This window comes from Pelmatolapia mariae, linkage group LG17, assembly GCF_036321145.2.
Source record: "Pelmatolapia mariae isolate MD_Pm_ZW linkage group LG17, Pm_UMD_F_2, whole genome shotgun sequence".
Classification (NCBI taxonomy): Eukaryota; Metazoa; Chordata; class Actinopteri; order Cichliformes; family Cichlidae; genus Pelmatolapia; species Pelmatolapia mariae.
The window spans coordinates 36,096,608-36,107,398 of NC_086242.1; the positions used below are offsets into that span (position 1 = coordinate 36,096,608).

Consider the following 10,791-nt stretch of genomic DNA (forward strand, 5'->3'; position numbering starts at 1 on the left):
AAAGAAGTGTGGAAAACGACCCGCCACCTAAGGTCCCACGGCCGCTGGTAGATCCTCAGTTCGCTGAAATAAAAGCACAAAATAAACACATTAAAAAGGATAAAAACATGGGACATCAACAGGCTCTCAACCTACGAAACAAAAGAAAGAAACAATTAAAAGAAAACAAAAGTCGGTGATACAACACACCCAGTTATACACCACAGAGCACCGATTAAAAATACTTTCGCTCGGCGAACCAGCCCACAGCTGGTGCTGGGTCCGATTGTCCTTGGTCTGCTCGGTCTCACACAACTTCCCACAGCTGGGAGAAAGGGGAAAGGCAGTACCAGTTCGTATAACCGGCCCAATATACGGCCGAGAATCGCCCCGGCCAGCCACGAAAGCTGGAGCGAACAATAGTCCAAAAGGGCGTGGCAAAGCAAGCTACAAGGGAAAACTGGGCCGCCGCAGATTAACCGTAATATAACAAAGTCAACAAGACAAGACAGCAGCAGGGCAGGTGCCCGACTCTCTGCGTAATCAAAGCAGGCGGTTGGTCCCCGAGAGGGCACGGCAGCAATCAAACCCTACAAATAAGAAAAAGGCAAAACTAACCTTAGTCTTCTTTAATTTACAAAACTAGCAGCTATAAAATAAGCGGCTTACCCCAGAACTTGGAGGCGCTGTACTGCACGGCGGATGCACTCACGCGTCTCCTCACCACGGCTGGAGCAAAGGAAAGAAAAACAGCCGCGCTGTAGCGGGCCGCAGAAATATAACTACTAATTGCCGACATTAGGGAGAAATCAGAAATCGAAGGGGAGACCTACCTGTAGCAATCGCACGACCTGATCGCCTCAGTAATTTAACCAACAGCCAGCGTCTACCGCTATAGCGTACCAGAAGCTCGGGAGGAAATAATCCAACGAGAAAACCCGGCTTCCCTTTATACAGGTAAACGCCGCCCTGTAATCAATATACAGGTGGGCTCCTAGTTGACGTAAGCGCGCAGCGGGAGCAAGCACAGGAGAGAGAGAGAGAGAGAGGAAAAGCGAGTAGCCCCTCCGGCTACACTTGTTTGCAGGTGGAGCCAAACAGGAGGTGGAAAGGAAGCCTGGGCGAGGCCCGTGAGTCGTGATTCAAGAATCGACAGGATTAAGCAGAGAGGCAGGCAGGTGAAACTGAGACTACAGACTGAAAGATTTCCATCTGTTGAGGAGCAACAGAGATCAGCGTCCAGGTTATTTTAAGGTTGAATGATTATCCAAGAGGAAATTGAGCAGACAAGAACATAAGTTAAGTTCTAGATTTTAGGAGCACCGTGGGAGTCATGAGGCCAAAACTAACATGGGTTATCAGACGATCTGGTGAAGGCTGTTTGTGGACACTGGTCTTATATGCAGCTTGCACAATCCGTCTCTGGTGGGGATCCTGGATGGAGCAGTGAAGGCTCTGCGCCAAGGAGGACAGCAGGCACTGTAAAATATTTACCGTGACAAAACAACTGCTGTATAATGCGCTCCGCTATCTTGGTTGAAGTGGTTACATGGCTGCATCATATGACTAACATGCGTCATTGTTTTTGAAAGTCTCCGTTTTCGCTGTCCACACTGCGATGCAAAAGCACTGTTTTTTAAATGTATGTTTTTGAGAGCATTTTCAAAACACTGCATTTTCCTTAAACAAGAATTTAAACTAGAATTTTAAAATGAACTTGAAGATATACAGGCAGCCAATGGAGTGAAGCCAGGATGGGAGTCATGTGCTCCCTTGTGGTTAAAAGTCATGCAGCAGCACTTTGAACCAGCTGTAGACAAGAGAGAGAGGACACTGACTTACTCCATAATACAGTGCATGACAGTAATCCAAACAAGATGCTGCTGACGTCTGGCTCGTTCCCGGTGGGTGATGGGCTCCGCCAGGGCTGCCCTTTGTCACCGATTCTGTTCATAATTTTTATGGACAGGATTTTTTAGGTGCAGCCAAGTGGCGGAGGGCTTTCACTTCGGTCTTCTCAGAATCTCATCTCTGCTTTTTGTGGATGATGTGGTTCTGTTGGCTTCATCGAGTGAAGGCCTCCAGCTTGCACTGGAATGGTTCGCAGGCCGAGTTTGAAGCAGCAGGAATGAGGATCAGCACCTCCAAATCTGAGGCCATGGTTTTCAGCCGGAAAAGAGTGGAGTACCCACTTCGGGTCGGGGATGAGATCCTGCCCCAAGTGGAGGAGTTCAAGTATCTCGGGGTCTGTTTGCGAGTGATGGGAGAAGAGAGCCCAGGACTCTAGACTAACTTTTTGCCATGGGCTCACCGGTGCGCCTAACTTTAAAAATTAAGGCGCACCGGCACAAAAGTTAGGCGCACAATTTTTCAACCGCATCGCTTAACACTGCAGTTTTACATGTGCACTTTTTTTGAGGGAGCGAGGGGGGGGAGTCCATACAGACAATATTCATTTGTAAATTATTAACTAACAATCTTGTGCTTAAATTGCTTTGTCAATATTGTAGAAAATGTTAAACTTAATCATCATCTTGGCCTCCTCTGACGACCTGTTTGCTGTTGCATGCTGCTGAAAGGCAGTGGGGAGAGGGGACACTTGGACAGTGCATTTATTGCAGCATAAAATGTGTTTTCTGGACACACTGTGCTTTTTCAGCATTCAAAGATTGATGGCACTGTGTCAGAGTACTGGCTATGAATTTCAGATCAGACCTTAACTTAACAAAAAAGTTATCAACCGTTCTTTCATCTTTTCTTATTACCCACAGCTACATCCACTTCTGCCGGGCCTAGGCTGCTCACTAGAGCTGGGTATTATCACTGATTTCTATAATCCATTTGATTCAGGTTCTCAAAGTCCTGATTCGATTCAATTTTCCTCAGTCAGAAATATTATAATTCTGATCATTTATCAGTACTGATACATGTGAGACTTCATCAGAATTGTGAACATCACAGCAGATGCCTTTGTGTAAAGGTAACTGAGAATAAAACAGAAAAACATGAAGGAGATGTTTCTGGCCTGGCTTCTTATAGCAGATAACCTTAAAAGATATTCAGCAATATTCTGCACTTTGCATAACTTTAAAAAGTATAAATTTCTTCAGTATTGAAGAGCAAAAATTAGGCTTTCTTGTCCAAGGTCATTTAAGTGAAAAAAAGAAGAAAAACAAGAAAAAGACAGCGGCTGACAGCGCTGTAAACAACGGTAGACTGGTGAATGAATAATGCAGAAAACAGAGACTTGACATGGGAAACTGTTCTTGAAGTACACACAGAGAGCTGTGTATGAAGTGTAATTTTTATCGTGGTGGAAGCAAAACAGCAAACGTCAGAGGGAATTCATGACAAAATTGATCAAATGTGGAGCTGCTTCTTTTGCTGCTGGCTCGGCGAATTTTGGTTGGAGAGAGACAAAACCTGCAGCTCAGAATCTAGCGCAAAAAAGACGTAAACACAGCGTGGACCCGACGCATTAGAATCGGTGAGCTCCGACGGCGTGTCAGTGTACAGGCCATCAGGCGAGAAAGCCAAGAAAGACAAAGTTGATTCTGATGCGTCAAGTCCGTTCTGTGTTTACGTCTTTGTGTGGTCCGTGTACCTTCTCTCATTTGCTGTTTGGTGGTTGTTGAAATAGTTTTGTGAGCTATAATCTGAGAATCTGGCGTTTCTGGCAAAACACAGTTATATTTAAAAGTCGAAGACAAAATGCCGCAGCAAAATCAACACACACAGCAGCAGGTCTTTCTCCATCCCTGTTTAGCACAAGGGTGTAAACACATAAATGGGTGGTATAATGGATAAAAGGCTGTTTCGATCAGTATTTACCTCATTCAAAATAATTGAAAGCACTTTGGGGTCCTTTAGCACTAAGAACTAATACTTAGTAAGGCAGAATATACCAAATTTGAACTTCAATAATGTAGTACCGGGAGAGGAGCTACAGAGAATGTGCCTTACCAGTATGGAGTCCATGCACCTCTGGCTGGGAAACCCCACACATGCAGCGTGTTTACTACCGGTGTCCCAGTGATTAATGTCCCACTACAACAGTGACATTTGGAACATTATTATGTATTACAAAAGTTCCCTGTATATAAATAAAAAATATGTGCAATGCATTTTTGAGAAAGTTTGCTGTGACTCATTCAGTACATTATATCTCAGCTACCACTGCTACACAAAAATAAGAAAGAAAATGAAACTATGTCTAAAAACCACAATTTGTGTTAATTACACAACAATTATGGATATAAATATGTAGGCCTGTGTACTGTCTTTAGTAAGTGTAACACTGGACAAAAAGTTTACAGTAAATCATTATTATGACTGGAGAAGAACTCGTCATAGTGTTTTACTTTACGCACATCAGTGTTCAACTGGTTCTTATAAATGTCTTGTGGTGGCAGATTTCTTTTCTCATATATTAATCACATATTTAATTAGATCAAATTAGTTATAGTAATATCACTTTCTCACTTTACCACAGTAAGAGCACTCCTGCCACTACTTACATGCATGTTGAAAGTTAAAAAAGTGAGGCCATTGTAATGGGAGACAATAAACAGATAGTGAGGCTCCTTCTGCTTATCAGAGATGTAAATCCTTAGGTGACGGCCAAGCAAGTGTTTGAGGAATGAGGAATGTTCTTTGTCTGTGTGTCTGTATATAAGATGTAAGGGCGGTGGCCACAATTCAGATATGATCCTGGTGTTTCACTGGGATGCTCCACATTACAATGTGTTTATTAAATCCACTTCAAATCAAGCTCACTGGGTGTGTTGCACGTTATTTCCATAACAATTTGGCGTTGTTGAACAGGATTCCTCATGTGAGTTTCGCTGAAACTGGTGACTGGCCATCCTGGGGAAAAATTGCCCCAGTCCCACCGTTCTTTTGTTTTCAAAAAAGGGGGAACCGCTAGAGGCCTTCAGCGACTCACACATGCAGGAATTTAATGAACTATGAGGAAAGAAATGGGAAATCCTGTGTTTAAAAGGATTGTAAAATTGGATTGGAAATATTGCTGTCAGTGGATATTTAAATTTGTGCGTGGTTTTCCACTATCAGCAATGATCGTTATGAATGCATGTGATTAGATGAATGCTTGTGATTGGTATGAATGCAAATGCAGAGGATTGTGGCTGGACTGATGATGTGGACTAAATGTGACTGACTTGAAATTGAGAAGATGTAACTATTTAAGGATTAGTCACTTCTTATGCTTAATCCACCTAAACAGTAAAAAAAGGGTGGATGTATGTGTTTCTTGTTTGCTTGTTTTTGCAGAAGCAGAAGGATGACAGACACTAGAGGAGGAGAGACTGTAGGTTCACATGAGTGTGGGCAGACTTAACCCTTTAGCTTCTACTTTTCTGTTTTACTGATTTTGTATGAAAGAAACTGTTTTTACTGGCTGCTTGTTGGTTATAGTAACACACTGTATTGTTGGAAAATGTCAAATGTTAGAAGTTGGCAGAAAACATAGTGGCCTTGAAGAGCGTGCAGAGAAGGCCAGCCCACATCAGCAGCAGTTAAGCTATGCTCTGATTAATGGCTTTCACTCACCCACTGCTGATTTCATTAGGAAACAAAATTTTAATCAAAACACAGATGGGTCCGTTGAATGCATGAATTGGGCCTGCCATGTGCAGGAAGTTATTACAAATTTAAAAAAAAGAAGAAGTCATAAAGCTCTGACCATAAATTTAATTGAGGTGGATAAATGCTAAAAGTAGTGAGGTTGCACCTCCACATGACGACAGGGTAGATGTATCTATGTGTGTTTCTCTGTTTTTAAAGCAGTGGGAAGATGAAAGCAACATCCTAGGTTGCATGCTCATTTAACCTTTTAAATACCACTTTCTGTGTCTGTGAATTTACCAGCGGAGTGTTATTTATGACACTTTATGTTATTTATTTAGTATTGCCAAATGCAGAGGTCACTTTAAGAAAGTGTGTATACAACTTCATTCTCTTTTCTACAGCAGAGGGTTAATCATGTGATCTGATTCTGTGATTTATAGGACATACAACATGTTAATTTTTTTCACAGAAATACTGGGATTATGTGTAAAGGCAACTGTGATTACAGGTTATATTTTGGTTATGCAATTACACTATGTTGTTGAGAAAATGTTGGAGAAAATGTGAATACAATGTGAAACACACTGTGTTTGAAACCAGTATTAATTCTTTTGCAGCAAAGTGTTACCTTTATGAACTTTTTGCAGCACCTGTGGAATCTGTTGATCCAGGAAAAACCTCCAGAATGCTTGATATGTTTTGCTAATGTTTGTTTCACTCTAAGAGTGCTTGTGAAGGATTCAGCACAGACAGACAAGTAGGGAGGGGTATTGATAAAATTTTCACGATTCCGATTCCATTTTCGATTCTGTTTAACGATTCGATTCTTTATCGATTCTCTTATCGATTCCTTTTTTTCTAAAGGAGAAAACTAAGGTCGATTAGCTTAGAACTTTGTTTTATATCTTCTCTTTGGACAAAATAGAAATTTAGGAGTAACATGGCCTTACAAACCCAACAGTGAGATCTTAAGAGATCCAGCCTATGGCTCTTCTGTAGCAATAACAAAGTATAACATAAATTATTCTGTAGCAATTACACAAGAATATACAGTAATCTCCCTGCCTACAATTAAACACATTCAATTACTGAAAATCGGGGGCATCTGGTGTGGCAAATGCCTTCACCAACAAACTTAGTCACTGCTCGGAGACATTCTGGCCTGAAAGGAGATGCTACTGGGTAGACTGCAGCGAAAACTGCCAGCATCTGAGCCAGCTAGACTCTGTCTGTCTCTCTCTCATCATGGTCACCTAAATGCAATGCACAGTAATGGCAGGTTTTGTAATAAGGCAGATCGCGGTAACATAATATGCACTGTTAGTTGATTATTTACCTGCCGCATTAATGGGAGAGGACGTGCAAACGTTACCGCTGTTGCTGGGTAGAGATTCATGAGTCCGGAGCGGAATTAAAAGCACGGCATTCATTTAAGGTCATCACGTGTTTTGTAAGCAAATGCTTTTGCATATTCGTAGTGTTTCCTCCCTTAAATGAAATATCTACTTTGCAAGTATTGCAAGTTGCCCTGTTGTCATCCGTTCTTGTAAAGTATGACCAAACTTTTTAGCGTTTGAGCCGCCATGTTTCCTGCCAGGTAAATGACACTCAGCAACGTGGTGACATCATTCGGGGTGACTGGAATCGATAAGGGAATCGTTTGCAAAAATGGCAAACAATTCCAAGGAATTGAAACAGTGGGAACCGGTTCTCAACAAGAACCGGTTTTCGATATCCATTACAGACATCACAGACAAGTGATGTTAGAGTAGAAGTGCAGTGATTGTGTGACATTTGTAGTGTTGGGCTCATTATCTGATTACTGTTGAGCTCACAGTGATGAAAAGTGTGAGTGACATTGCTTAAGGAAAGTCACTGGTTAGAGTAATGTTGAATGGTGGTGTGGATGCAGGCTCCTGGCGGAGCCAGGTGTTAAGCAAACTTAATATGCAAAACACACTGGCATCTTTTATTGCAGGGCTAGAGTGTAGTTACTCTGTAGGAGAAGCCCTGATGTTGTCTGAGAAATGTCTAACTAACCTTTTCCCTTTTGTTATTTTCCTAGTTCTGATGAGTTGACTCATGGGAGAGACCATGTGTCAAAAGGAGGGATTACAGATTTAACATGAAAGAATGCTTTCTATGTTTTCCATGAGTTTTTTTAAATGATATTTTGTCCATGGCTTTTTACTGTTCATGTACAGGTATTAAACCTCTACAGGGGGTAAGTCCATGTTCAGATAAGGTTTTGAGGATCTACACTGTAAAATGTAATATTGTGTTTAATTAAAAATATTAAATAGGCTGAACTCAATTTTTATCAATTTGTTATTAGAACTCAATTTAAATAAGTTACCAGTACTTTTTATGCAAAAATGCTGATAAACTCGATTAATTTGAGTTGTCCTAACTTAGAAAAACTAAGTAAGCTGGAAGTTTTGCTTCTCAGGGCGGAAGGATGAAAGATGTGTTTTGAAAATGCCACGTGACTGCCGTTCTCCTCCCTCCCGGATCAGTCCGCATGTTCATGGCACCAGCATTTGTTATGGAATATATTGAGCAAACCTGGAGATATTATTGTTGTCATTGCTGTGGATCTTTACTGACTTGGTGAGTAAATGTTTACTCTTATTCAAACTGATTTTGTGGCTTCTCTTAGTTTAGCACCAGGTTTCTAATCTTGCTAGCTAGTTAGTGTTAGCCTAGCGTTGCTGCTGCCGCTGGGCTCATGTTACTTAAAAATTAACACCACAGCCTTAAAAACCTTACATAAAACTACGTCGGTGAATTTTTTTGTTGATTGTTTGAAATACATAAGTGAGATAAGAGCCCAGACAAAATTCTTTGGGAGGTGCAGCCGTTAATGGTGGGGTGGGTGTGGTGTGGGGGGTGGATAACGGAGCTCTCCGAAAACGTGGAAGCACTTTTGCAAATATGTGATATTTTGATAAATTAAGTAGATATTTGAGCATTACTCAGCTACATTCTCGCCTGAAAATATCTTAAAAGGTTATTTTGTGACCCAGAAAGGGTAGTCTGGTGAAAAAGAGGATCGCATTTGTCGGCCACGGTTGTCGGAGCCTGTGCGCACTTGTAAGCGCGGCAATGGCGGAGGAGCACTGCTGAAAAACGTATTACTTTTTCTGGGTCACAAAATAAACTTTTAAGATATTTTCAGGCAAGAATGTAGCTGTGTAAATTTCAAATATCTGCTCGATTTATCAAGACATCACATATTTGCAAAAATGCTCCGACGTTTTCGGAGACGTCTATTTTTTCATGCTTTGTGGCAGCTTTAGAACATCTGTGGCATCTATTAATGTCAAATCTAGCCTTTATTTAACAACATAAGCGAACTCTATGTTACAGTGATTGCACAGCCATTAAGGATCAAATCAATGTTCTGTTTTTTTCTCCCTCTGCTTGCTTCTTACTGTCTTTGAGGCTCGGGACCAGCACTCCTGTTGTTGGACAGAAAGACATCAACTCAGTGGTAAGTATTTTTGGTTTTCCAATATATTAGCAACTGTCAGTGACATTTATATTAATCAGGCTGAACTTTAATCATACTTTAGATCAGCCTGTCTTACTTATTGTTTTATTTGTGCTTTGGTTTGGGGAAGTTGTTTCTTTACTGATCTTTTCCTGTCTTCTGTTATTAGACTTGAGATATGACTGCACTATGCTGTTGCTGTGACTCCAGTTAATTCTACAAGACATGCTGTGTAAGTAAACAAACAACAACAGTTTGGTCTGCATTTCTTGAAAGATCACATCCCCCAAACTTAGTTTAGAGGGTCTACACTGTATATAGTGAAGTCTGCAAGTTTTCTAACAGCAAAATTTGTTTTGTGCCCAAAATCATTTTGCACATCATTAGAATGAAAGTTATTGCCCATGTTTGCATAGCCCTTTTTAAAATTATTCTTTCATGACAATATTGTGTGTTGCGTGGTGGTCACGGCTATCCAGACTGACAATTTGGGACATTGAATGTCACCTCTCCGGCGGGGAGGGAGCCTGAGATTGTCTAAATTGGAGTCTGTTTTATACCAAATGCAGAAAAAATGTTTTAAGAAAGCAATTAAGTTCATGTTCCAAAAAATATGATTGTTTGCTTGCAGGACACCAGGAGAGATGAGTCCCCCGTCACAGATGGTGTGGTCAGTGAAGATGGTCGCCTGCAGGTTCAAGCTCATTGCATCTCCAACCCACATCCACTGCGACTGTACTTAAGGGAAGTTAAAGACTTTCTTCTGCACTTACATTTGGATCACCTCGATCCATGATAGTCATTCAGGCAGTAATGCCTGGACTGGAAACAAGCCATCCTTAAAATATTACAACATTCCAGCTCCTGTGTTGGAATGAAAAACGAATGTGTTGTTTAAATTAGAGACTGCACTTGTGACAGAACAATAAATATTTTATGTTGATTATATAAATAATGTAAGTACAAAACAAACTTGTGGTAGGCCTAAACTTATTTTCAGAATAATTACATCTAAGACTTTGTTTCGTTGTAAGATTATAACAGTGATGGCAATATCATTTTTATTCAGCAGAACAGTGTCCAGTATGTTGGCTGTTGTACTTTCTTGTGTTTGAAAATAAAAGTTGTGCTCATTTTAACATCATTACAAAAGTGTTGTTAATTATTTTTAATGATATTCATGGTACCACAAATTGTTTTTTCATTTAGTTGAACTTGAAATGTTTGTCAGTAGGTAAACAATTAGTATTGTCAGAAAGTCAGAAATATCAAGTTATTCTTAATACTGCAGACTTGCAATGTATAAGTTGTCCTAACAGTCATCCTAAGTAAGCTTTACTTAGTTTTTTTGAGGCAACGAGTTTCCATAATTTTTTTGAGTTCTGGGAACTAACACGGCTGTGTACATTTTGAGTAGGGTGTACTCAAAATGAGTAAGTTGCCCTAACTTGGTCATCTTACGTAAACTTGATCCAATTTTTTTGAGTTCTGGGAACAAATGAGCTTGTACAGAATACTCAAAATAAATACGTTGTCCTAACTTAGTCATTTTTAGCTAAGCTTTACTCAATTTTTTTGAGGCAACGAGTTTCCATAATTTTTTTGAGTTCTGGGAACTAATTAGATTTTACAGTGTATAAGTGAAGTTCACTAAACTGAAAGGAAAAATGTGGATTGATGTTGGTTGATATTGTAACACTAATGTGTTTCAAATACTCTAAGATGAAAAG

General features: G+C 40.3%; 2 long non-coding RNA genes across 3 annotated transcripts; one reads left to right on the top strand and one right to left on the bottom strand.

Annotated features, from left to right (window-relative positions):
• LOC134616068 (uncharacterized) lies at positions 1 to 950 on the bottom strand. The gene is made up of 3 exons (XR_010091416.1): positions 813 to 950; positions 649 to 708; positions 1 to 63 (listed from the first exon to the last, which is right to left on the bottom strand). It is a non-coding gene; the product is annotated as an uncharacterized LOC134616068 (long non-coding RNA).
• A 6,927-nt stretch (positions 951 to 7,877) lies between these two features.
• LOC134647196 (uncharacterized) lies at positions 7,878 to 10,159 on the top strand. 2 transcript variants are annotated; one of them, XR_010096814.2, is made up of 4 exons: positions 7,878 to 8,178; positions 9,013 to 9,061; positions 9,231 to 9,293; positions 9,693 to 10,159. It is a non-coding gene; the product is annotated as an uncharacterized LOC134647196 (long non-coding RNA). The 2 variants fall into 2 exon arrangements; XR_010096813.1 differs by lacking the exon at positions 7,878 to 8,178 and having other exon boundaries at positions 8,811 to 9,061.
• Positions 10,160 to 10,791: the final 632 nt, after the last annotated feature.